This window comes from Anser anser (assembly GCF_964211835.1).
Source record: "Anser anser genome assembly, chromosome: 2".
NCBI lineage: Eukaryota > Metazoa > Chordata > Aves > Anseriformes > Anatidae > Anser > Anser anser.
In genome coordinates, this window is record NC_139721.1 from 84,833,764 (window position 1) to 84,860,695 (window position 26,932).

Sequence of the window (26,932 nt, forward strand, 5' to 3'; positions counted from 1 at the left end):
CTCCGTCACAACACTGAGATTTTCCTGGCTCTGTCTACTTGGTTTAATGGGCACATCATATTTTTTCTTGTTATGGCTATCATTCTCAGAATATTCTTTTAAAAATATTGTCCATCACTAGGCCTTAAAATACTTTTTGATGTAGTCATGACAGACTTATGAGCTTCAATTATGAATCAGGACCGTAGTGTATAATAATATCTACAAGTTCCTGCTTTCTCAGTGAAGAACTGTCTTGTTTTCTCCATATATCTTTCTATGCCTTGGGTAGAGATAAAGAGGGGCCTACACTTCGTTTAGTCTTGGTTGTAATCTGTGGATAGTGTTAAAACAATTAATTTGAAATAAAAGATGGCTTCTTTCTATCCTCAGGGTGTTTTTGTATAAAAGGACACCTGATTATATTTTTAAAAATATATTCATTTAAAGTCATGTTTTCATGTTTTACTTGTCCCTGGAGAAATATCTGAGCCTCAAAACAGCAGACGAAGTGTGAAAATAAAAGTTTATATTTGGGTCCCTCCCTGTTTTCTTGGCATACCCCTTGAAGATTTCCAACGTGTCATCAGTAAATTAGCTAAAAGTAGATTTAGATGTCATCAATTTCTATACATCATAAAAATTATAAGTAATCCATTCACTGAAGGTGCTAATGAGATGAATAAGATTTAAACCTTAAAATAGCTTGTTTTATTTTTTATGTTGAGTCTACTCACAAGAGAACCTGCATTTTCACTAGAAGATTGACAGTTGTTAGGAATAATTGCAAAACAACACAAATAGAAAGAAAAAAAGAAAAAACAACAGAATGTGTTTAAAAGAATAACCCCCAAACATGACAAATTGAAATAAGAAAATAAGAAAATAAAAATATTTCAGGTCTTATTTTCTACCTGTAAGAATATATTGTAATTACAAATTATGTGAATAGACTTTAAAAACAAAACAAAACATCATGTTATAGATCATATTCTGATTATTAGTGTAGATGTTTTCTAAATTCTTGTATATTTTTAGTAAGGGGAGGGCTGTTATATGTAAGTACTGTTATACATGATTTTTTCTTTTTCATTATAATCTTGATCTGCAAAGTAAGCTGTTTAGAGCTACTATCCTGCTCTCATGAGTTTCTCGTAAAAAATCAAAACAAAACTAACTAATTAAGCTAACTAACTGTTGGGCTATCTAATAATGAATTCTAGTTAAATATGTAATATTAACCAAAACAAAGCAATATTATATTAACATCATAGAATCTATGCAATCACTGCCATAGAATATGGTGAAATTCAGCTCAGATCAACAGCATTTAACCATTTAAAAACAGTTTTTAATCAAAACAGTACTTTATTAAATGGTAAGTAATAGTGTAGACCTAATGTTCTGTATGAGTTACTAGGGTCTACCCAGTAATTTTGCAGCTGTATGAAACATTTTGCTCTCTTTTAAGATTAGTGAAGTAAGGAGTGTCATTATTACATGAAAGGTAGTTCAAGATCTGCTTAAGCATATTATAACCAAGTTCACTAAATATGTTACTGCTACCGCCTTACCAAGAGGGAAGCACTATTAAGCACTTTTAAGCACTATTTCTGTCTCCTAGTTTCTCTTTGGGATAGTTACCACAGCTTTGTGGCAGAAATATGTAGTGTCCATAAAAAGTAAGACAGAAGTGTGATTTTTTTCCTCTTGTTGGATGAAGTTTTTCTGCCATTAGCATGCCGAGATGTGCTCTTTCCCTTGAGTAAGAGTTTGGTGCCTGTGGTCAAGACAGCACTGAAGCTGACACCTTGATTAAAACAAGTGAATCGAGCCCCAGGCATATAAAGTACATTTGGTTCTCTCCATGACTTAATACTTGGGCACATTTTATTGACAGTTTTTGATTAAGAACTTTCAAGCTTTTGTGTTATCTGTTACTAGATTCATTTTTTTCTGGTAGTTACATCTGTGAATGGCAGATATACAGATATAGATAGATGGATTTTCCTTTGTAATATTGTTCTTTTATAAATGATATAATTTTTTTCTTGTTTACAATTTCTTTCCAATTTCTCTTCTTAAGTGGTCTTTAATGAAGTAGTACCCAGATTTGAATAATTAATTTGAGAAAATCTTTCTTAAGGTGGAAATGTATTACTTTTAAAATTTATTTATAATATTTAGAAACTTTAATGGAATAACAGTCATTCTGATGATGAAAAGAAATCGATCTCTTTTCTAAAATTAAAGTATGTGTGTGATACATATGTACAGAATGGAAAATGGAGAAAAAATCATACATCCCTTCTTCCTCTTCCTGTCCTTGACAAGCAAGGCATCTGAACCCATTCTGAAACACGTGTGTTATTTGTGAATATATTTTAATTGTGATGTGGTTTCCTCTACCTTTCTATTTGAGCTCAGAAAAATGAAAATTACAAAAGGATGATGAATTAAGACATAGTATATTATAGTAATAATACAATTAAAGTTTTGATGAGCATAAATCTTCAAGTTAATTCAGGTATTTATAATGTGAATGAGACAGGTCACTGGGCTTGAGCTGCTCTAAATTGGATACCTAAAATATTGTGGCAAAGAAGGAGAAATCAATTATTTAAATTCTGAAATCCATAGTTGTTCAAGAAGTTACAGTATATTTTCAATTTGTTGTATTTAGGTGTTTAAATTACACTTGATATGCTTAGAACAGAAATTACAAAAAGCCATCAAGGAGCGAGTTTGTTAGGTTTTCAATTCTAACAACACCCGCTTAGCTGGAGTTAAATACAAATAAAGCTCAAAGTAGTTCGGCCTTCTAAGTTACAGGATGAAAACAAACAAATGAACAAACAGCTGTGTTAACATGAGAGCCACTTCTTGCTACATTTTGGGTTATGTATATTCAGGAAAGGAAATACCCACCTTTTCTCTCCTCCATGGCTGCAGCCATCAAGATCCAAGCAGCAAGTACCTGCACATAAAGTCTGAGCTGTTTTGCCAAACGGACAGCCTGCAAAAGTCAGGTCTAATGGAATAATGTCAGGCCAGGTGGATAAGTCCCACAGCTCCCAGTTAGATGGTTCCAGCTCAGTCTCTGGAAGAGCACCCAAACAGTCTTGTCGTACAGGAGTGTATGACTATGGCATCATTTTAGTGTTGTGACTGGTTCCTTGTTACTCCTGTGTATGCTCACTGGAGTCCATTTATAACTCTAGCTAAAATCCCCCCCCCCCCCCCTTGTTTTTTTTAATTAAAAAAAGGCACACAAGTAAAATCATGCTACTTCAGCACTAAAAGATTTCTGGAGTAATTCAGAAGCTATTTTGTTATCATTAGAGTAGATTAAAACTGGACTATTGGATAGGAAGCAGGACAATAACATAAAAAATGTGTCATAATGGCTTGATGACTGCAAGAAAAAAATGATTGTTTTTGAGAATGAAATTCTATTTAAGTAAACAGAATTCATCTTAATAATTCCAATGTGTAGTCAAGCACTGACTTCTCCAGAGTAGCCTATTAATACGTTAAAATATATGAGCTAAAATGAAGTGATATATGGAAAAGCAGTTTAAAGTTAGCTAAATACATTTCTGTGCAATCAGAAATACTAACAACAAAGCTCAAGATAATACTGACACAAAAATAATTCTTTTTATAATGTTGGTATTGTTCAGGGTCTTTTCTCTTTAAAGGAAACAATTACAATGATTTACAGCAGTTTGCTGATGAAATAGTATTTCTGTGTTGTGAGATGCTTGGTTTCTTTCTGGCTGAAGTGTTCTGTGAACACTTTTTAATATAGTTCTTTCTTTGTTTTGTTTGTTTGTTTTCTATACATAAGTAAAATCTATTACACAAAATAATCAGCAGTGAAGTAATCACCAATGAAGTAACTATGGTTTGAAATGTTTCCTCCCACACAAGCCTTTAGGTTTTTATCTTGTTTTGTGTTTACACTGTCATTGCACTCTGACCTGTTCCTATCATATAATAGGATACAGTAATCCCATTATATGTCCTATAATAGAATCATAATCATATAATAATCCTTTGTGAAGGATGGGGTTTTGCAGTGGAAACTGAAAAGCATTCATCTGACAATGAGATATCTGATAAACTAGAAATACTGTTTCTTCACTATCTCTCACATTATAGCTCATTATATCTCCCACATGTAGCTTTTTTAAGAGCTCGCTATATTTGAGATTAACTTTTTTTTTTTTTTTTCTTAATTGCAACTGGGAGGGAAAATGGAGTGGAGAAAAAGACACATTCTTAATGAAGAAATTGTTGAACTTTCATAAGGTTTTCTTTAGGGGAAACTATAAGTTGTTGATAGGTTTGGATTTGTTTTTTCTTGTCTGTTTAGTTTTTATTCATACATTTGAATATGTTCTCACTTCACTGTCTGGAAAAGGAAATATATCATTCTAAATTCTCATTCCTTATTCTTCAGAATTTGTAGGAAACTTAAGCTTTAGTAAAACATTCTTTTTCTCAATATTCATTAACCCCATGGTAAGTCTCCACATTTCAGCAGTTTGTCAAAGTAAGCAGAATGATGTTTGTTACTTACTACTGCAAGTAAAATGTTGATGACTTTTCTTGTGCAATTCCCTGAAAAGTTTGTTCCAGTTTTTTCAGATGGGAATCTTAAGAATGCAGATATTTTTAATCTTTTGGTGCCATCTTGTGGCAAGACGATAATTATATGAAAACTAGTTGCTCTTTTCCAGCTTACACTTCTATGCCTACCAGCAAAATACTTTGCTTTGGTGATAGATATGTATGAATTTTTATACTAAATGTAAAATATCAAGTCATGCACAGGAAAAAATCTTTTTGGTTGTTTCTTTTCTTGATCTTTTCATGTACATTACTACAAATATTGATTTGTGAGACTTGAGAAATCTCACAAAAATTGACTATAGTTACCACATAGAAATAGATTTTTAGTCCTTAATGCATTAGAACTCTGTAGAATGCTTAAATGCTTTACTAGTTCAAGGCAATTGTCAATAGATTTTTATTGTATTAGTTCATTAGATCTCTGTAGAATACTTTAATACTTAGCTAGCTCAAGGCAATGTTCACTTTAGCATCCTGAAATGTTTAGCAAAAGCCAGTATCCATGCTAGCATTCTTATTTTTCATTTTATTTTCTGGTTTAGGTTTGGGAAAATTCATACCAGCCTGCATGCAATAAAAGCAATAACAGCACAGGAATGCTGTTTATTTTCGTGGTATTCTCACTGCAGTTCAGCAAGATCAGTGTTTTTGGTTTTGAGCTAAGTGAATACTAGTTTAATACCTGTGTTTTTGAAGGTAATGCTTGTAGATGTTTGCAATCAGTACAGATAACATTCTCACTCAATCTCATAAAGAGTTTTCTGTGTGGTAGTCCATATTTGCTTACTTATTTGTCTCTGAGTTCCAGTCATGCTGAAAGTCTCTAGATGCAAAAATATTTTTTGTCAGTAGATGGAAAGGAAATCAAGATGTCAGTCCTGCTTTCACGTAAGCCAGTGATTCTCATTCTTTCAAAAGAAAGGATGATTTTCTCTCTCTTCCTTCTCTCTTCCTTCTCTCTTCCTTCTCTCTTCCTTCTCTCTTCCTTCTCTCTTCCTTCTCTCTTCCTTCTCTCTTCCTTCTCTCTTCCTTCTCTCTTCCTTCTCTCTTCCTTCTCTCTTCCTTCTCTCTTCCTTCTCTCTTCCTTCTCTCTTCCTTCTCTCTTCCTTCTCTCTTCCTTCTCTCTTCCTTCTCTCTTCCTTCTCTCTTCCTTCTCTCTTCCTTCTCTCTCTCTTTTTTTTTTTTTTTTCCTGAAAGACATTTATTTAGTCTGGTCCAAATAACCTCCAAATATCTTGATGTCTTTGAAGATCAGTTGCTGGTTATAACTTAGTGAGATATTATAATACCCTTTTTTCCACTTAAGGGGTCTGAAAGCATATAAGAATTATAAGTTCTCATATCTTAGGGCTACAAAGCACTTTGAAACTTTGAGTTTCAGTCCAGTACTATAGCCACAAATATTAAAAAATAAATAAAATAAAAACCTTACAAGTGCTTCTTTTTATTATTTTCCTATCTTTCAGAATAGAATTTACTCATCCAAATTAATCCTGGCTGAAGGAGGACATATTATCAAAATGAGTACCAAATGAGAACACTTTTCAGGTTCTGATATTTAAATGGAAGTAGTGTTCCAATTGGATATTCTTACATTGGAAGATGCTTCCATCACTTTCTGTACACAAAGGCAATACTGTTTCATTGTGCATGCTTTGTAAACTTATACAGAGAACAAAAATATGATAGAGATGCTAATACAAGATATGTTTTCCAGTAATTACTGGGTATATATTAAAATGTTGTTCACTACAATGTGTTTTGTAATAGGCAGTCACTAGCTGATGTACAGTTGTATGCTGCAACAGCTAGTGAGAGTGATAAATCAGTCAGTTGTTGAAGGGTTCCTTTTGGATGGTTAGAGACTGTGATTTTTCTGATTAGGGTTAGCTGGGTTAGCCAGAGATAAAACTCTTGCCTGTCAGCTAGACCAGAGGGAAGAATCACAACATTAGTGCAATAGGATATAGGATCTCAACAGTTTTGTGTATGAGCAAGAGCTTCTATCTCTAAGACCTTTCAAGAGGGGAAAAGTATGCTATGCTATGTATATTAAAGGTCTTTTCTTTTTTAAAATTTGATTTTTTTAAAAATGCGTTTACCTATAAAAACTGGAGGTGAGGCAGGACATCATACTTCAACAAACATGGAGCGAAATAGGCAACAAATCAAGCACAGATGCAGAACAATAATGTAGCACATCATAAGTTATCAAAGAGAAGGTCCCCAGTGAAAAGCGGTTGTGTATATGCAGCACAAAAAGAAGAAATGCAACTGGTAAGCCAAAAGATGTGAAGGAACAGAGAGAGAATTGCTTGGAATAATTGGTATGTATACCTGAAGGACTTCACGAAATTAAATGGATGCTTATTTGAACAGAATTCTGAAATTTGAAGAAAAGATGTTATAAAGATTGCATCTCTTAATCCATCTAGGACAGGAGGAAATGGCCTCAAGTTGCACCAAAGGAGGTTTAGGTTGGAAATTAGGAGAAATTTCTTCTCAGAAAGGGCAGTCAGGCATTGGAACGGGTTGCCCAGGGAGATGGTGGAGTCACCTACTTGTGGGTGTTTAAGGAAAGGTTGGATGTGGTACTTAGGGACATGGTGTAGTGGGTAATGGTGGTGGTGGGGGAACGGTTGGACCAGATGATCTTGGAAGTCTTTTCCAATGTTAGTGATTCTATGATCTGAGAATGCACAGCACCAGCCTTCAAAAACTGAAGTGTTATGGAAGATTTCGTATGCAAAAAAAAGTACAATGTTCAGTGAGAGAATAAATGGTAGTTTGACCAAGGATTTAAGCAGAGATAAAGTTGACATAAGGTTAGGAGAATTTACTGCTAGATTGGCTAAGAGGGATGTAAAATAAAGGCAAGGGATAAAAAGATGATGTAGATGGTTAGGAAAATGTTTTGGAAAGATGAAATAATTCAAAGTATCATTGTCTTCACTGAAGTTAAAGAGCAAATAGGAAACTGTCAATTAAAGTGATTATTTCCATTTGTGGAGCTTCTAGAGGTGAAAAGAGAACAGAAGTTCTTAATGATTTTGTGACCATAGTCTAGAACTTCTGGTAATCTGTCTAGTACCATTCAGAATCTGTTTTTGAAAGAAGCAGAATTGCTAGAATTTCTTCATCACAATTGCTAAATCCCTTGCATGTTCCTTCTGCAAATTGCACCCGTTGAATCGTAGATTTTTATATTTCAATCCCAGTGTGCTTCATTTAGGTAGGTAGGTAAGTAAATACATTATTTATGCTGGGAACTGTTATATCCTGTGTATAAAGGGGAGACTGAAAAGTGTCTGCCACAGAGCTTGTCTAGATGATCAAAAGGAAAGAATGTTTTTTAAAACTGTTTCTGAGGTTAGTCTGTCAGATAAGATTGATTGCTGATCTGTGGAACTTGTATATTTAGTGTGTTCTTCTGACTGTCAAAATTATTTATGTCTAGTGTGACTACCAGCTAGACTAAGCAATGTGCACCTAGGCTGTGGCAGCAAAGGAAGAAAATTCATCCTCCTGTACAACTGCAGTAATATATAACTGACATGTTTCAGGGTCTGACTGCTTAGAGAAATTCTAAACAAGATAACAAGGTCACAAAAGCACAAGATCCCAACGACTGTGAGTGCTGCCCTTATGTACAAGACAGAGGTGTGCCATCTTTTCAGACACCTGCAATAGCAGTCTGAATGAGTTTGTTACTACATCTTTGCCCTTCAGAGATTACAGTAGTTAAGGCAAAGCAAGAAGTGCCATTTAAATTGAAAAGAGAAGTGTTAAAACAGGAGCAGTGATACTGATATTTTGGTTGGAAGAGCTTTCCTTTACCAAAGTGAACTTGGCTGTTTCCTCACAAAGGTGAACAGAGAAGCCAAATACCTCTCCTATGAGGAAGAGCTGAGAGTGTTCGGTCTGTTCCGTCTGAAGAAGAGGAGGCTCGGGGGAATCTTATCATTGTGCATAAATACCTAAAGGGAGAGTTCGAAGAAGGTGGAGCCAGGCTCTTTTCAGTGGTGCCCAGTGACAGGAAAAGAGGTAGTGGGCACAAACTGCAACACGGGAGGGGGTTGGACCAGATGACCTCCAGAGGTCCCTTCCAACCTCAATCATTCTGTGATTCTGGAAATCTGTGATACATACACTACCTGCGGATGAAGCACTTGCTTCCTTCACTACCTTTTACAGTGTTGAAGTAATCTAGACTGGCTTTCAGGTATGAATATGCAGCACTAAGAAAAAAAGATAAAATTATCAGTTGGACTGATATAACAGAGTCCACGTGCTTCTGAAAGAAAACTGTATCTTTCTGAAATGTACTTATATACTTGTCTTTTGACATAGAACAAACTGAAATGCTTACATGGAGTTAGCTGTTATTTTTGCGTATTACAAAGAGAATGCAGGAGACCAAGGACAAAATAAATTTTATTTCATTAAAAATGGGAGCAGAAGCCCTGCTGCAGCATTTTTAAAACTTTATTTTCCTAATTTAACAATAATTCAGTAATAGCCTCACAAGATCTTGGTGCTTGAAAGAAAATTTTCAGAGAAATTACAGCCTTGTGTCTCTAGAATTTTAGCTTTCTCCAACAGCATTCAATAAAGTTCTCTTCAGGTAAAGGTAAAAAATAAAAAAAATCTCGGTAGATAATCCAGTAGTTTTATGGTAGTCTTAGACCAAGCTACAGCTATTTCTAGATGCTCAAATAGTTTGTGACAGCTGATTTACATGAGTGGTAACTGACCAGTTCTTGAGCTTTCTCCTGGTCGGTACACATTCCTGTCCATGAGATTGTTTTGCAATGTTTGCACTTTGAAAAGACCAAGTCTTTCTTATTAAAAAATAAATAAATAAAAATAAGAAGTCCTGAAGGGGGATAAATAAGTGTTAATTTACACTGCCTCTTTCTGTGCTTTTTGGTACTTTCTCTGAAAGGCATTTTATTTAACAACAACAGTCAGGTGCTGTTGTCGATTAGGCCATGCTTGAAATATTAAGTACTTGTTCACATGTAAGAACCATGTGTCTAAAGAACCAGAAGATGCAGGGGTAGGCAGCACTACAGAAGCTCCTCATTGTCAGCAAATTTCTGATGCTCTCTCCCTAATTAATGGAAGAAAAGAGCTTGCCTGTGGGCCTGTGAGAAGGATTAAAAGCCACCTCCTACTATGTATTACAATCTTGGAGGATGTACTGAACTGCAGAAGTTGTGACTTTATGCATGGGAAACCCCAGCATTTTGTGTATGACTTAAGCCTGCGCTTAATTTCCATTGTGTTTGACAGGATTTGATCATATATATAAACGTAAGCACGTTTAAATTGTTTTTAACACTGTGTAGATACAGATCCATGTGCTTTGGCCAACTTAGTACTTAATGAAAGCTGTGCCTTGTTCTGAGACCTTCGTTATCTAGCAGAAAATTAGAATAAAATGGCTCTGTATTTCTGGTATTAACTGGGTGTTAACCATCAACCTTATCTGTTTGTGTCTCAGTCACTGCTTAGTGCTGTTATTAGTGGTGTTAGTCAAATAGTGTTATGTCCAGGACTTCGAAGTTTTTCAGACATTTTACTGGTTTCCACCTAGATTTTAGTAAAAGGACACTTTCAATCCCTCGCATCATTCTTAGACTGCAGTATTTTATTTTTTTTCATAACCTTTTAATGATCTCCAATAAGTATTTGTCAGGTAGTTGGTTTAATTAATTTAAAGACCAAGGTGAGCATTCTGTCTCCATAAGGAAGTGCACAGGACAGTTGGAATGAATGAATTATATATAGAATGTGTGTGACCAGAACTTCTTCTGGAAGAGAAGCACAAAATGAGAACATATGCTGAGCTGATCATTCTTACTTCCCAGGAAGTGTTTAGTTGCATTTTTGCTTCAGTGTGCACCAAACAGAAATTTTCATATCCAAAACAGTATATAGAATTATATATTGGATAAATTATCTACATGCTCTCTCACTTAAAAGGCTATGTTGCTGTAAGTCAAACACCGTCAAATATTTTAGAATTATTAAATCTTCAATGTAAGACTGACATAAAATTATGAGGGAAATCAAGCCACAAGCTTTCATTTCTTTGCTTTTATTTTTGATCATTTTGCCCCTAGGACTTTCGTGTTTGTTGTGTTATGCTTTATGTATTTCTGTTCATAGATTGCCAAAATTATATGCATACATCAAATAGTTGCTCAACTGTTCTGTTGAACAGAACTCATTTCTCAGAACCTGATCACCTGCTTTCTTTCTGTGCAGGTGTTCCTTTTGTGTGTGTGTGTTCCTTTTTACATATCCTGTTCTTTGCTTACAACATACCTATGGTATTTGCTTCTCACTTTGTTTTTCCTACCAGTCACAGATGTGTGACTTTCATCTGTATGATGTAACATTATGATATTTTGGATACCCTCACAAATAATTTTCTTTGTGTTTTTATTTATTAATTTATTTTTATTTTCATTCTCTTACTGATTTTTGAACATGGATTTTATGGTATGATTTGCAGCTTTTCTACATTTTAAGACTATTAAATGTTATCAACAGTGTTCATGCTGTAGAGCTGTAGTTCCTGGATAATTTTCAGTATATAATAGATACTATTTATGAACATGTATTTAATGATAAAGTAAAGCCAGTTTTTATCATATATCACTAATCAGCTATTAATAGCTTAATAAAGTACTGTGGCTTTTTTGTTGGTTTGGTTTGTTTGTTTGTTTTTCAGTTGCAACAATTGTTATGCTTAGGTACTGCCCTTTCATCTATTCATCCACTCTCCGGTTGATAGCAGAACAGAGAGAACCTTGGGGTCACTGAAGAGCTTTAGGCCTTCTTGTTTTCCAGAGAACACTTTATGATTAATGAATACTAAAACAAATAAACAAAAACCCACCAGTAACAAAAAACATACTCAAACCACATCCATTCTACTTCATTTGAAGTGCTGTTAAATTCCAGAAGTTTTTTGACCTTGCAGATGGTCAGGCAGTACACAAAGATTATTTATTGAAATGTGAAGTAAGTTATAATTCCATAACCATTTTGTTTTGAATCTGAACTGAATTAACAATCCATATTCATTCTAGAGAGGGAGCACTGCTGTTATGATGGTATACCAAGTAAAATCTAAAATCAAGTTTTCCTTGACTATTCATGGTCATCAAATAATACAGTTATGAATGCACAGACATTGAGAATGGCATTCTGGTTTGCTTTCACTTTGGAATTTGTTCTACTAGTTGGGTTGCTCTAGATATAATCACTGGGGTCCCTTCTTTGTAAAGACACCCTGGTGGGACTTGCCTATCCTGCCCAATATCCCTCCATCTGCCTTGAAACGCTGCGCTACGAGAACTGCTTGTGAAAGGGTTGAGGAAAAGTGCTTGTAGGGAAAAGGAAGAAACAGGAAACCTGGATTATCTACTGGGAGCTAGTAAGTAAGTAATTTCCCAATTGAACCAAATTTTGATTTTTTTTATTGTTTTAGATTTTTTCTCTAAATTAAAAATTAATTATTTGTGTCGTCCCCCCCCGCCCCCCCATTACTTTGGAAATATAACATTTTATGTGTGATGATAAATGACATATCACATTAGAGCTAAGTGTGATTTGAAATGGCTGAAATATCTAAAAGAATCAGACATCATATTGGAGACAGGTCATCCTTAATAGCGATGTGATTATAGCTTTCATACTATTTTCCTCTTTCAGACAGCATCTCTTCTGCATGCTTGGAATCATTCCATCTTCCTCTCCTTGAAGACACAGCGGGTATATAAGCATTAACCATTGTGTGTTCTGGCCCTTGGGCTATGTTTCCCATTTCCAGTGATGTTAAAAGGTACTTCTGAAAATCCGGTATTCTATAGTGACAACTCTGAAAAAGCAAACATAGAGTGAGCTGCTACTGAACAAAATATGAGTAGGCATTTAGTTTTTCAAATTATGTTTAATCCCCAGAGGGCTGTAGAAGACAGCTACAAATATTGCTTATTTTATGTTGCATGTAGGTTAACAGACTTTTTATTTTTTTATTTCTCAGAATAGGATTTGAGTAATTAAGATTGTCTCCAAAAATTTGTTTTTCATACTTTGTTCACAGTTACTGTGTGGAAGTGAAATATATTTGAAAGTAAATGTCATATATAAAGGCTTTTTAAACTTTTTCCAGTGTAAATAAAATGAAGTTCTGGGTTGGTCTTCTGGGTATAGCACTTACAAGATTACGGATGGATAGAGGTGGAAAGGGAATTTAATCTCCAAGACAGTCTTAAGAGATGTATTGTACTATGCAAATGTGTGCTAGGTCTGTCTGTAGATGTAATTATCATTAAAGTACCAAAAGAAAAAAAAAATCATTCACTAGGCTGGGCTATTTTTTTTTTTATCCTACCTGTCAGCTACAAATCATCTAAACCATTACTTATTGTCATGTTCAGTAGACATGGATTACAGATTATTCCCCATCCCTTTGCAGAAGCCTTTTACATATTTGAATGTTGTAACTTGCTCTCCCTTCTCACAAGCTTTTCTGGTAAGACCTATAGGCACCAGTTTGTTCGACTGAATGACAATGGTCATGACACTTCCTCTTTCACCCTGGCTTGTCCACACCTGTCTTGAGGTGCAGTGTTCATAAATGGTCTTACCATTTTAGCTGAGCCTTTTCCATTGTTGCCTAAGTGGTGAAGAGAGACCTCATTTTTCTTATAGGTAGCAATCTTCTTCATATATCTTTTTTTTTTTTTTTTAAACAGAAGATACTGTTAGATCATATTCAGTGATACAACCTGTATATTCAGTGATCCATTGGCCTCACTAGCATTTAGATGGTTGGCATTTAACAATTTTTCTCTGTCCACAAGGCATGGTAATTATTCAATTATAGAAAGAATTTAGAGTGGAATTGAAGTGGAAAATAAGTTTTTGAATAAGAGAATCTCTAATTATTCTGAAACTGCTTCAGACAATTCTTGTTCTAATAGCAAATTCATTAGGCTCAGCACTTTAAAAACCTGTAATTTGCAGTGGCTAGTATGTGGCCATTGAGCCATGCCTGATTCCCATGCTGATGTGGTTTCGTTTTATCAGCACAGGAATGCACTGACAGACAGTTGATGGTTTTCCTGACTGTCTTGCCACTGAATGAAGAGTCCCATCACCTGATATAATTGGTTTGCCCTGCGCACAGCTGCACACCTTGTCCATCACCATTCCATCTCCTTCAGGAGGAGTTCATGTCACTTCCCACCTAACAGACATTTCTGGATTTTTCTATTGCTTCTTGATATTTGGTTCTTACACAGATGACAGGATTGCAGAGGCTGGCTATTTTCTTCAAAGTTCCCCAATTCATCTTTATTCTGACATTTTCCTGTTTAATGTTGAGATCATACCATCTTGCTGCCAATATTAACTAGCTACATGGTCTAAATTTACCATTACGCTGCTGAGAAAAGACATTGCACTCTCCAGCTTCCTCCATTCTATCTGTAAAATCTCTACTTCTCCACTGATTATTGAACTGATGTTTTTAATCTTCCTCCTGTTGCTAATGCTCTTACAGAATTATTTTAGATGTGTCTGACTTCTCATTTTGCAGCTTGACCATGTCCATTTTAGCTCTTTCTTTGCCTGTTTCTCCCTTATGCTCATATTTAGCAAGATGATGTATTTAATATTTATGAAATTCCTTATGTTTTGAATGAAAAGATAGTGGCCTAACCAAAGTTTGTTCTTCATTGCATTTCCAGTCCTACTTTTGGACTAGAGAAGCTTTTGTTAGTGCCATGTAGTCTCTTTCAAGAGCTGCCTCCTCCTTTGTTCTTCCTGCCTATCCTGCACATATTATCATAAGCTTCCAGGCCTACAGGATACTTCAGTATTTCTCTATTATGCTTATATGATTTTCAGCTTCTAAAACAGAACCCTTCACAATTTTCTAGGTTTGCTCTCTGTGCTTTTTGTATTACTGTAGGGATGTCAAAAATGTTTGAAATATCACTAATGTAGTATTTTTTTCATCCTTCCTGGCTTGCTGTCATGTGTTCTTTTTATCTTCTTTGACCATGGAGGATAACCTGGACTGATTTCCAGGTATTTACTTTTTGTACCTGAATTACGTGTTTCCGTTTAGCATCCTCTTGTTTCATCTTACTTTAAAATCCTCTTTACTAATTTAGTAACTCAATCTTCTTTGTTTCCCTCCATGTCCCATAAGAAAGAACTCATCTTCACCTAATAGCTCACTGAAAAATGTCCCCTAAGTGGGGAAGCCAAAACAGTCAATATGACATCATTAGTCATTAATATATTTCCAGAATATTATGTTTCTATAAAACTGATGTTTCCTTCCTAATGAGAGGGTTCTCTGAAACATAATGAATAAAAACAGCTTGCTAAAAAAAAAAAAAAGGACAGTAAGAGGTCATTACAGATGACGATCATTACAGATGATCGTCCACGTACTGTGGACGATACTTGCATACCTTCACGTAGATGAGCAGATCTCAGCAGTTTACATAAGAGGTTTTTGGGGAAGGAGTATTTCCAACTCAATTTTGGAACAGTTTGTAGAACAGGAACTGGGAAAACTCTGAGATACAGAGGCTTTGAAGAGGCTGCTGTCCAACTGTAGACCAGAAGCAGGGGCACACGTGCAGTATCTTTCAGGACTAAGGATGGAAAGAACAGTAGCAGTGCTGCTGCTGTGGCCCAGGAGCTGCCTGACATTACTTGGTGCTGACCTCACTGGCTGCCAGGTGCTGTTTGATGTCTTCCCTCTCAAGTCGCCAAAAAGGTGCAAAGTTTTCAATGGTATGACTTTCATCATCATATTCAGTATGTGACCATTTTTTAAACATCTGTGCCTGTCTTTTAGATCTGATGAGTTGCTTTATTTTTTCTTTTCACTGTCATTCAGTGGCATTGTTACACTGAGTAATGTGATGAAGTACTGGAAATGGTAGGTTTGTTCATAGGCACAGGAAAACTTTACACTTGATTTCTTCAATCTTCACTCATATAACAATTATTAGAGATGATATATCTATTTTACTGTATAACAATATTTAAAGGAGAGGGAGGAATTCATTGCTTGACATTTTATCTAAAGCTTTGCTAATGTGTATACATACATATATATAATACCATTGTAGTTCTGTGCTTCTGATCACTTCAAGAAAAAATCCTTGTAGTTTTTTTTTTTTTTTAATATGCTAACATATACTTTAAATATATATCACATTGTGCTCTGAGTGACATCAGTGAATATCTTCAGTAAGTACACTTCAGTCACTGAAATAGCTGTCTTTTTGTTGCTGAAACTGAGAACAGATCCTTGACATCCCTGTAGTAACATAATGCTTTTATTGACATCAAATTCCTATGCTAGCCTGCCTTTCTCCAACAAGTGTTTGGAAGAGGACTAAAAGAAATACCAGGAATAAAATGAAAATGTTAGGAAAAGAAGGGAGAACTGTCAACATACCAATGAAAATCTGTGTTCAAATTATAGGGTACAATAAATAACTTATTGTGACTAGCATTTTATGGAAACTGGTGCAAAAGTGAACCAAAGGAGCCATAAGAAAAAACGACGACATCAAAAGCAGTTGATGGGATATATTACCATTTAATTGATGTGACCTTTACAGCCTGTTAATCACTTTTACTTCCAATTTGGAAATTGTGGGGTTTTTGGACCTTGATGAACATTCTTCTCCTACATTCATCTGAAGTCCTAAGCTTTTTGCAATTGCTTCTCTTACCATAAAGCAAGCTACAAATAGGCAGCTTTAAATTCAGCATTGCTTCTCCATGTTGATGCTAGCATTGGGTCCATGCATTGTTCTTGGCAGGTACAAAAAATAATGCTTGGAGCAGTATGACAAAGATTCAGCCTGCCATAAGCCTTCCAGAAGTGAGAAGCTGGGTGCTGTTCTGTAAATATATCAGGCAGATTGGACAAAACTTTAGCGACTAGTTAAGTCATAGTATGCCTTAGAAGGAAATGGATTTGCTTCCTCAGCAGTGATTTTCGTCACAGAAAGTCAGCATTTCTTATATCAACACCTCCCAGAATATTTTTTTCCAGAAGGTATCTGTGTATGTTGTATCTGTATGTGTACTTTTGTATGTGTTTCTTCGTAGATTTTTTTTTTCTCAGCCAGCATTTAGATGATAGTGTTAGTGAAGACCTGAGAGTCAGATTTTTCTGATGACCTTGCAACTCAAGTATGTAAAGGACTGTCTGTGACAAGCAGTTCTGTGTACTTCTACAGTGCTTCCCTCTCTGCAAGTGTTCTGAATGACGGTAAAAATGTTGGTAAATGGACAGATCTGGTTCCTGTTTTCCATTCTAAATATGGAGTAAAGAAATTTTATGTAAAATGTCTTAGCTGTGGAATTTTGCAACATATTATATATTGTCACACATATGCTACTTATATAAATATTTGCCACATAAAGAGATGTGTATTTCAGTTAGATTATTTGCTAAAATTAAGGAACTGATTCCTTCTTTGACAGACTTGAAGGAGTCTGCCTTTAAGTAGGCAAATTCCTGATGTCCTAAGAATTCATCTTTGTTCAAGGCAGTTTTCTCAGGGAACTAGATGATGTTTACATAATTATGTATTCACTTAGGAGGAAAGAATGAGAGGGAGGTCTATTTATCACAGAGAAGCCACTTTGTTTGAGTACATGGTTGACTCTTGGAATTAGAGAATTATTTTTCTGCAGTCTCCGCATGGTTATCTATTTGGGTTCTTTCCATGAGAGATTTCTCTTCACTTGCTGTTACAGACCTTTGGTAAGCTTACGGAAGAATGTTCTGTAGAGCAAAAATGTGTACATATTACCTAAGACATTACCACACGTTAAGAAATTGCACTGAAACGTTAAATATAGAATCATAGAATTATAGAATATCCCGAGTTGGAAGGGACCCATAAGGATCATCAAGTCCAACTCCTGTACTCCAAACTCCTATAATACAGCACAAGGTAGGAATCATCCCCTGTAACACTTTAAAGCTTTTTGTAGAAAAAAAATGCTTTGTGGTCAGTAAGCTTCTAAAATCAATACATCATTAATTATTGATAATTTGTATCGTTTGAAAAAAAGACAGTTTAAAATAAAACGATGTTAAATAAATAGCTGTGGACATTCTGATGAAGCAGTCTCTAACTCTAAACAGAAACAAAAGCTAGAGACTAGATAAAAATTGTCAAAGAATTGCAATAATTTATGTATTTAATTTAATGTACTATTTGATTTCCAATGACTATTTCCAAACTGTCATTTATTCATCTTAGCTTCAAAATACCAAAAATAAAATGCAATAAAATAAAACAAAGGAGGGAGGTATTAGAACATTTTATAACTACTGCATGGATAATAAACAATTTCTTCACATGTAAAACCACAGAATTCATGGTAGATCAGGTGTATTGATTTAAATCAATTTTCCCTGGGCTAAGTGTAATTAAAAAAAAAACATTATAATGTCAGGAAAAAAAAAAAAAAGTATTGCTTTTCTAACTCTATTTTCTAACTCTATTTGTAAAAATATATATATTTTTAGCTAAAACTATTCATTGTTTCACAAAAGAAAGAGTTAGATAAACCTATGTCATATGAATCCGTTTTCCTTTGACCATGACAAAGTTACCTTGCAATTGTAGTGCAGCATCCTAAGTTGTCTTGCAGTCTGTTTTAGTTGTTTGTTTGCTAGCTAAATGGTTAAAACAGTATACAGTATACAGTGTTTGCATTTTGTTTTCTGGTTGATATGGGTGTGGCTGGAAAATCATTTGAGCAAAACAGTAGTAAGACTCAATGCCATTTTGGATAAGGTGTGGACAGACATAGATTCTATGTAGTAGAGACACTTACAGCTTTTCATTTCTAGTCTAGAGATTGGTGTTACGGAACAGATAATTTGCCTGGATGTGATGAAGAAGGACTGGTTATTATTGGCAGGATAGTTGTTCAGGATAGTTGTTATTGGTTGTTACTTTACTCATGTCAAATTGCCATGGATAAGGAATTTGTGACTATAGTGATACAGGGGAAAAAAAGAACAAATGAAGCACAGCTGAACAAGCTGATCAGAGGGGACTTATGAGAGAAGCAGAAGTAGTTTTACTTGAAACAGAATATTGAACAGAATTATTAATCAGATATAAACACTGAGAAGAATTCCATAATATGCTGCCTGCAGAAAATTTCTAAGATGGAAAAGGAAGAAAATATTCATATATACGAAGCAATGGTCTGTACTTATTTTGGAACTGGGAATAAAACAAGGTCAAGGTAAAAAAGAAAAGCTGGAAGAATACAGCTACAATTAGATATTTTGACAAATTTTAGTATTACACAGATTTCTTTCTCTTGTTTAAGTTGGTTTTGGTAATGGCAGAACACAGCCATTTTAATTTGATGAAATGTTTTGGGGTTACAAAACTAGAGCACGACAGACTATAATTGTTTTATAGTAAGTGCTGTCTGATAGATGGTTGAATGGCTTGTAAAGTTTTAAGTTATCCAGGTCTGGGCACAGTTAATTGTTCATTTTATTTCTATGTATGTTATGTATCTACAAACAGATACAAGGATACTTACTCAGCAATGGATATATAGCAATGGAAATATTGCATACTAAAGAGACAGGAAAATACCTGTTTTAAAGGGAAGCTAACAGAAAACAAAAACCATTCAAGATGCTGTTTAGGTTTTTAATTTTTGTTCTCCTTTCTTTTGAGCAAAAAGGATGAAAATTCTTCAGCAGATGCTGGTTTCAAGTAATACATGGATAGACACTAGTTCCTGTATATTATCTGCAAATTGCCAGTTCACAATATTCCAGTGTTCCAGTTTTTGATGTCTGATTAGACAAAAAACCAGACAGCATGTTTTGTAAGAACAGAAGGATAAATTCTGTTGCCAAAGTAATCCTCACCTGTCTCACACTCAAATTACCATTTTTTAATATATCTAATGCCCACAATAAAAGTAGAAAATTCATTTAGTATTTGAATTATCACTAATATAGAAATTTGTATGAAATTTCTTGAATTATCTGCAAATGACATTGAATCCTCATTCTTTTAACTACAGAATGGTGCAAAAGAAAGTTGAATTTACTGCACAGATGTTACTCTGCAGTTCAGTAAAAAAAAAAAAAGATAAAAAATGGAAGCCAAGAAAGGTTATATTCTGCTAGCTACTATCAAACAGTTTAATGCAGTCTGTTGTATGATTGCTTCATATCTATCATTGCTTCATATCCCCAGTGACCAACAAAGAGAAGAAAAAAAGAAGAAAGTCTTTTCACTCAGAAGGATCATGAACAACCCAACCTGTTCAGGTGTTCCCAGTGCTTCACTTTTCAAGTCCCTAAATAGAACAACAAGAGTAGCCTGAAATTCATGGCCAGTTGGAGTTATTTGTGATTGATACATGGTAAATTAGGTCTTGCAAATCTTTTTTTTTTTTTCTTTTTTCAAAAATGTGTTAGCACCTTGGAAAATATTGCTGAAAACACCAGTTTATTCTTTTTATTATTATTATTATTATTTTTATTTTGTGTGGTTCCTAGTAAAATTAATTGGTGTTAGAAAGTAGAAAGCAAGAGAAGTGAGATTTTGCCAGAATGCAGATTAGCAGCAACTATAATACATTACCTGGCTACATGGGTTTGATTTTTCTTCCTCAGAGGCTGTCTTGAATGAAATGACTACTAGGTGGCTGCCACTCTCTACCTTTTTTTTTTTTCAATGTTTCATCAACTATTAAAACTCTACATAGCGTTGAATAATTTCAGTGGGAGGGACTATGAGAGATCCTAAGACTTGGTGATCAGAACAAACTCCTGGAGATGAATGAACTCAGTTAACATCTCTATCTGATTAGCTGCCGTATGTATGAAATTTGTGAATGATTTTGGAGTTAATGAAGTCATACTTTGGAGAGAAAATATGCTGGGCTCCTTTCTTGCATTGATAAATTTTTAAGATCGTATCTTACAACGTATAACACCTAGTAGGCTTAATGCCATAAGACAATGCTTTTTTTTTTTTTTAAACACACTCGTGGCCAAGTGCCAAGCCAATAAATTCAAAACTTGAATTCAAGGGCTCAGATTGAGTGAACTTTTCTTAAGGATATGTCTGTCATCTTTCCTACTTCAAGGCAGTATGGGCAGACCACCAGAAAACATCTCAGGTCAATGCCAAGGTCTGGGAAGTTTCCCAGTCTCTTTTTCTCTTCCCTTCACAGATCTTTTAAGAACAAGCTTAAATTTAATTACATGGTATTATGCTAGGCTTTCTTTAGTCGAATCACTGAAATGCTGACTTTCACTTGCACCGGAAGATCTTTCCTTCCCAAGGTAAAACATGGGAAGGAAAACATGCACACATACAAATATGGGATGAGCATTCCTTTTAAATTGTACTGCAAGTCAGAGCTATTTTCTTGCTTGCTGTCTTACACCTCTGCTTGCAAATGTCATTAGTCTGGAATATCTTCTTCATGTTGTATACGAAGGATGTTACTGCTTCACTACTTGCTGCTAAGCAAGGTTTGGGAGGAGATTAGGAAATGGAGGGTGCTCATTCTCTGCAGTCGTTTTTCTCTCACGCTCCACTTTGTCCTGTTTGTCAGCATGGGCCTTGTTTAGCTATTCTTTCTCCAGTGACAACTGCTCATTCAGGAATCACAAATGGATTCCTGAAATTGTCTTAGATCTCACATCTTTTGAAGATAAGCGCTGCTCATGCTTACCCACAAAATTCCACTCAATATTTCATTTGACTCTTAGGTTTCTTCACTTGGGGCAGTGAAGCAGAGAGATAAATCCTTCCCATGTACCAAAAGCCATTGAAGTGATTTCAGTTTTGAGTAGCTTCTTTAGAGAGAACAATGTCTCTCCTGTATGTCTCTTTATCAGTTCCTGACACATCATGATTCATTCTCTTATTATTTATCAGTCCTTCGTATTCATGTTTAAATAGGTTACCACCTTCCTCTTTTTATATATAGTCTGACAAATGTTAATGACAGCCACCATGAAGTGTTACATTTATTTTATACAAATTTGAAAGTGATACATGGACACTTTCTGGTCTGTACATCCTCTCTCATATAATAGAATAGATACCATCTGTAAAACGCGGTTAGTCTTGTTACAGACTATGGACATGCTGCTTATTATTCCACTGTCTCGTTGCTCATCAGGCCACACTCAATTGCACCAATGCTCTATTACTTAAGTTATACATCTACAATAATTTAAGTGTATTTATAGCTCTTCAGAGCGTAGTTTTATCTTACAGAGAGGTGCTTAGTATTTTTTGTCTACACACACACATACCTCATTGAGCAGCTGAATGATTTAACTTGGCTAATACTATGTTCATTACAATTCATAAACTTGATGACCTCATCAAACCGACTTGAAACAGGATGCATAACTACAGGCTACATAATAGAAGTCTCTCCAAAGAGGATAAATGAAAGACCATTCAGTATTGTACCTTGAAACTTCAGAAGATGCAATTCGCCTCCCTGCCCATCACATAATTGCTCTGCAGTCTCAGGTGATCACTTAGTCTGTATTCATCTGAGTTTCTTCTTCACAGAGACTAGAATAAAATAATAATATTTTATTATTGTCTTCTGTTGAATAATAGGAAAGAGTATATTCTTTCTCTGCTTCTTGGATGATGCAATAATGAATACCATAAGGACTGTTAGTGTTCATAAGGACTTGCTGAAACTGTAATGATCCAAGGACTTACAGATGAAGTGTAGCTTTTTGAAAAAAAGAGCAATGTATTTTATGAGCCTCTCTGGATGCATTTGGAAAAAGATTACATTCTTTCAGACACAGATGACCTTTTTTAGATCTGAAATAGAAACAATGGACTCAAAGACTAAACGCAAGTTGAAGACTATTTATTTAATTTTAATTAGATAGCTATCAATTACATTTACTCTGAAAAGAGACATATATATGAATATATAGTTGTCACCAATGATGTAGACTGATATGAAAAGAGTGCTGAGGAAACTGAGAAAAAGAATATTTAGCTCTCAAAGGAAAGAGATAGGTAATTTATAACCTTTAGACATACAGTGATTAGAAGGGAAGGGAGAAAGACTATGAAGTTCAATATTATCAGAAACTCATTTGAATCCATTGTTCGTGGTTTCCAGTTGAATTTTGAAGTATAGTTCCAGACATATATTTGAAAGATACTTTGTTGGTTTCATTTGAAAATTGGAAGTGAAAGATCAAAGATGGAATGACTGTTTGGCAAGGGAAAAAAAAGGCGGGGGGGGGAGGGGGAGTGTTTCCTGCGGAAGCTGGGTGTAGCCCTTCATCAGTTGTCCATGCAAGCTCATTCCAGTGCATAGGGCTGCTGATTTCCACCAGAAAAACATGCAGCACACTGTGTCAAGCACGTTACATTAAGGAAAGAGAATTCAGTGATCTGTTTCTGCAGAAGTGTGTTCTTACTGGGAAGAGTTCCTCTTCACATTGCTGAGGTGGGTGTTACAAGTGTTCTTCAGCACATTGATTTTTTTTTTTCCCCTGAAAGAGTAATATTTGAGGTGTTTGTTTTATCAAGCACTGTTCTATATGTATGACATCTGTACTGGAAGAGTGGGCTCAATCCTAGCATCTTTCACCACAAATTCAATAACTCTCTTTAGACTCTCTCTGGTCTACTCCAATCTTATTATCATTTTCCCAGGTTCTGTGGTCAACCACAAAACCATCAAACAATTGTGTATAGAAAAAACAGCAGACTAACTTGTCTATTCCTGTATAACCAGCAACCATGAAAGACATGTCAAAAAAGCTGTACTATGTAAAGTTGTTTTAAATATCATCAGATTTGCTCAGAGAGTATTCCTGAAATCCACAACTTTATCTGACTTTTCCAACAATGCTTGCTGGTCCAGTTGAAACATACATTGGCCTAACACTTACCTTGAAGACTGAGACGATAGCAGAGATTGTATAAAGCATAGAACTATACAGATACTGCAGAAGACATTCAGAACAGTCTTGATACAAGTGTGATACCCAAGGTCATACAGCAGAGTCAGTAGATGCATAAGGAATATTTAGTGACTGGGAAGAGCTGTCTGAGTGTCAGTATAATTACAATGCAGGTGGAGTTTTAAAGTAGATAGAAGCATTCCAAAGAGAAAATTTCCTCACTGCTGAAGTTTCTAATTGACCCATGTCATCCAGCGATTCATCATGCCCATATAGGATGCCATGCTGTAAGAGAGATGTGCTACTTAGGAGTAGATATCTGTTTTTGAAATTAGTCAAGACATGTGAATCGTATGTGAATTACAGGTCTTTATAGTTAATGATGGTGCCAAACTAATTTTGGAAAGATGTTGGTTTGACCTTGTTGTATACTGTTTTAAAGAAAGGACCATTTGGGGCAAAAATACAGGATGTGATCTCCTAATTAGCTGGTATCATCATGCATACATCATACAGCCAAAAGCTTCGCATTGCATAGGCAACACCAATGAATACCTGATCTACAGTACTTCATTTTGTTGATGTTATACATCATAAATATATACATCATACATAAATATATCTTCATACTGTAGATGGTATGATGTTAGGCACAGTTTATTATACAATATACATATACGTAGTATATTCTTAACAGAGGTTTCTCATAGGTTAACACTTGATACAATTTAAAAACTAGTTATAAAGCAGGCTTTGTAATTCTAGCGTACTAATGATGATTAAATTATAATTGTATCCAACCAGAGCAAATCAGTATCAGAAAAGGTATTACTATTCCTTTTTTTTCATTATTTCAGATCATCCCTGCCCCAAAAAACCCTCAGCCATCCCACAAAGTGATTTTTAATTTATTATGTAAACTGAGAAGAATACCAAGAGCCATAGTAGCACTTTTTAATATGTTAAAATAATTATAATGGAATTGAGCGCAAGATGAAACTCCAAGAAGTTTGTTTTCTATGAATTTTCAAATGCATTGTAATTATAAACCTCCTTGTCATTTGAGGTATATTTTGTAGTGCAATATATAACATTTCTGGTATTTGTGAATACTAAGCTGCATTTTTCAATACTAATGTTTCTATTCTAATAAATTTGAGATATAACAATGATATGACTGAACTAGTTTTCCTAAAGTGTTTTCCTTTTGTACGTTTCAACTGTGAGTTTCCTTGAGAAGTGGTTGTTTCCATTTCTTCCTGTCTGCTAAGAAAGAATGTAATCCTCCTGCTATCATCTAATTAGGAAGAATGGGACTGTCCATGCTGCAGGCACAGGCACTAACACAAGTTTGAGGAGCCACTGAGTAGACATCAATGAACACTTTATTAAATTACACAGTTTTCTAAGCAGGCACGGTATCTCAATGCCCCAATTCTTTATGCTTTAGTGAACTGCCTCTGCTCTCTGAAGCTGTAAGGTTTCAGCCTGAGCTGAAGATATAAACTCCTGATGAGATTATGGTGAGTTTTTAGATATTTGGCACGCTTCTGTGCTTATTTTATTTCTCTAATAAGGCTGATAGTTTGCGGGCAGGTGAAAGCAGTGGACAGCAGAGACTAGGAAATTTAAAATCCCACCTGCCCTGAAGGATAATAATGTCTTTTTTTGTAACCATTTAGCATTACTCATTACAACTTGCCCTGTTTGGGAAAACCGTTCAGGATAGGGAGAAAGAATATTAAGTTCCCAAATCTAGATATTCAGTGGTCTCTCAGTTTTGGCTCTTAACAACATTCAGACAGAATGTGCTGATCTTTTCATTTCCAAAGGAATCATGGCCTATGAAAGATGTATTGAACTGAATAAGAAAAAGCAAATGTGGTGTTAACAAGGTCCGTACAAATACCCTTCAGTGTATGCTCTTGTGTCCAAATTACAATGTTATTATGTCCTCCTCTCCACCAACACCCTCTTCTCCCCTTCCCCTAGCATACATGCTAAATATCAGAACAGTAATTTTTAAACTGAGAGGTGCATGTTTTATTAAAGAAAGAAAGGAAGGAAGGAAGAAAGAAAGAAAGAAAGAGAAAAGGAAGTGTAATCAAATACTAAAACCTTCAACTGCTTTTTGTTTTTTGTTTGTTGGATTGATGGATGGATGGATGGATGGATGGATGGATGGATGGATGGATAGACAGATAGATAGATAGATAGATGAAGAAGAGGACCACCTTTATAAAAGGATTCGACTAATAATGGAATATGGATGTTTTAAAAGGCAGCATGGCCGTGGGCTAAACACAATGGGGGTAATCATTTAGGAAGTACATGGAATGAAGTCAGGGAGAAGTAGGAGAGAGCTAAATTCACATTCAAACTGGAAGAATATAGCAGACAATTGATTGGATAAATGCAACTCCAAAATCTTATGAAGGAAGACTCAGGGGATTGGCACAGTCCTTACCTAAATGGCAGGGAATTGAGGGAACTGTGTGGCTAGGACTGTTCATTTTATGTGGAAAAGCATGATACGCTGTCTGGAAAGCAAGAGAATGTAAGTTGTTTCAAACCACAATAGTACATCTACAGCTGGTTTTGAGATGAAATCAGATAAATGGAAAAGGATGGGGTTGAGCTGATCAGGAATGAATAATATGTATTCATATTTTAGAGAATAGGGTAACCACTGGTGACAGTAAAAAGACATAATGAGAAATAATGACATGGAAAAATAGGGGATGGAGTTCTACAGGACAGAGCTAAAAAAGGACTATAAGAAATCCTCTGCTCACACCAGCTGCATGCAACCCATTCCTGAAAGCAGTCTGCTCAGCTTGCTCTTCTGAACTTCAGTCCCACCTCATTTCAGCTGCTGACTACATCTGCTAATAGATAGGAAGTTTTTCTCAATGCCTAACCTAAGTCATTCGTACTGTAACTGAAATCATTTGCTTATACTATCTGTGGTGGACATTTAGAGTAATTTCTTATTTTCAACAGTGTTTCTGATTTTGAGAACTACAGTCTTACCATCTTCTCCATCTTTTTATGAATATTAGGCAAATAGATGTAGATGTTAAAAAAGATGTTATCCTTTCCTCAAAAATAACATCTTTTTTTCTTCTGAACACTGTTGCCAGCCTGATTTCTAACTATTTACATATTGGAGCTGTGATGCTCAAATCTCAACACAACATTTGAAATGAGGATCAGTGGAGAGGAAGGATTATTTCATAATTTAAAGTAGCATTCCTGTTCATATATCTATTTTCCCTATGT

The 26,932-nt window shown here is 35.2% G+C and overlaps 1 protein-coding gene across 5 annotated transcripts in view; it reads left to right on the forward strand.

Annotated features, from left to right (window-relative positions):
- The window catches only part of LOC310894795 (cadherin-10), a 95,763-nt gene that overhangs the window by 6,021 nt on the left and 62,810 nt on the right, over positions 1-26,932 (forward strand). Inside the window, exon 2 of one of the 5 annotated variants that reach the window (XM_083825333.1) lies at positions 12,346-12,475. The exons of the other annotated variants lie outside the window; for them this stretch is intronic. The gene's annotated coding sequence lies outside the window, so the exon portion shown is untranslated. The remainder of the gene's footprint in view (positions 1-12,345; positions 12,476-26,932) is intronic. 5 annotated transcript variants of the gene reach the window in all.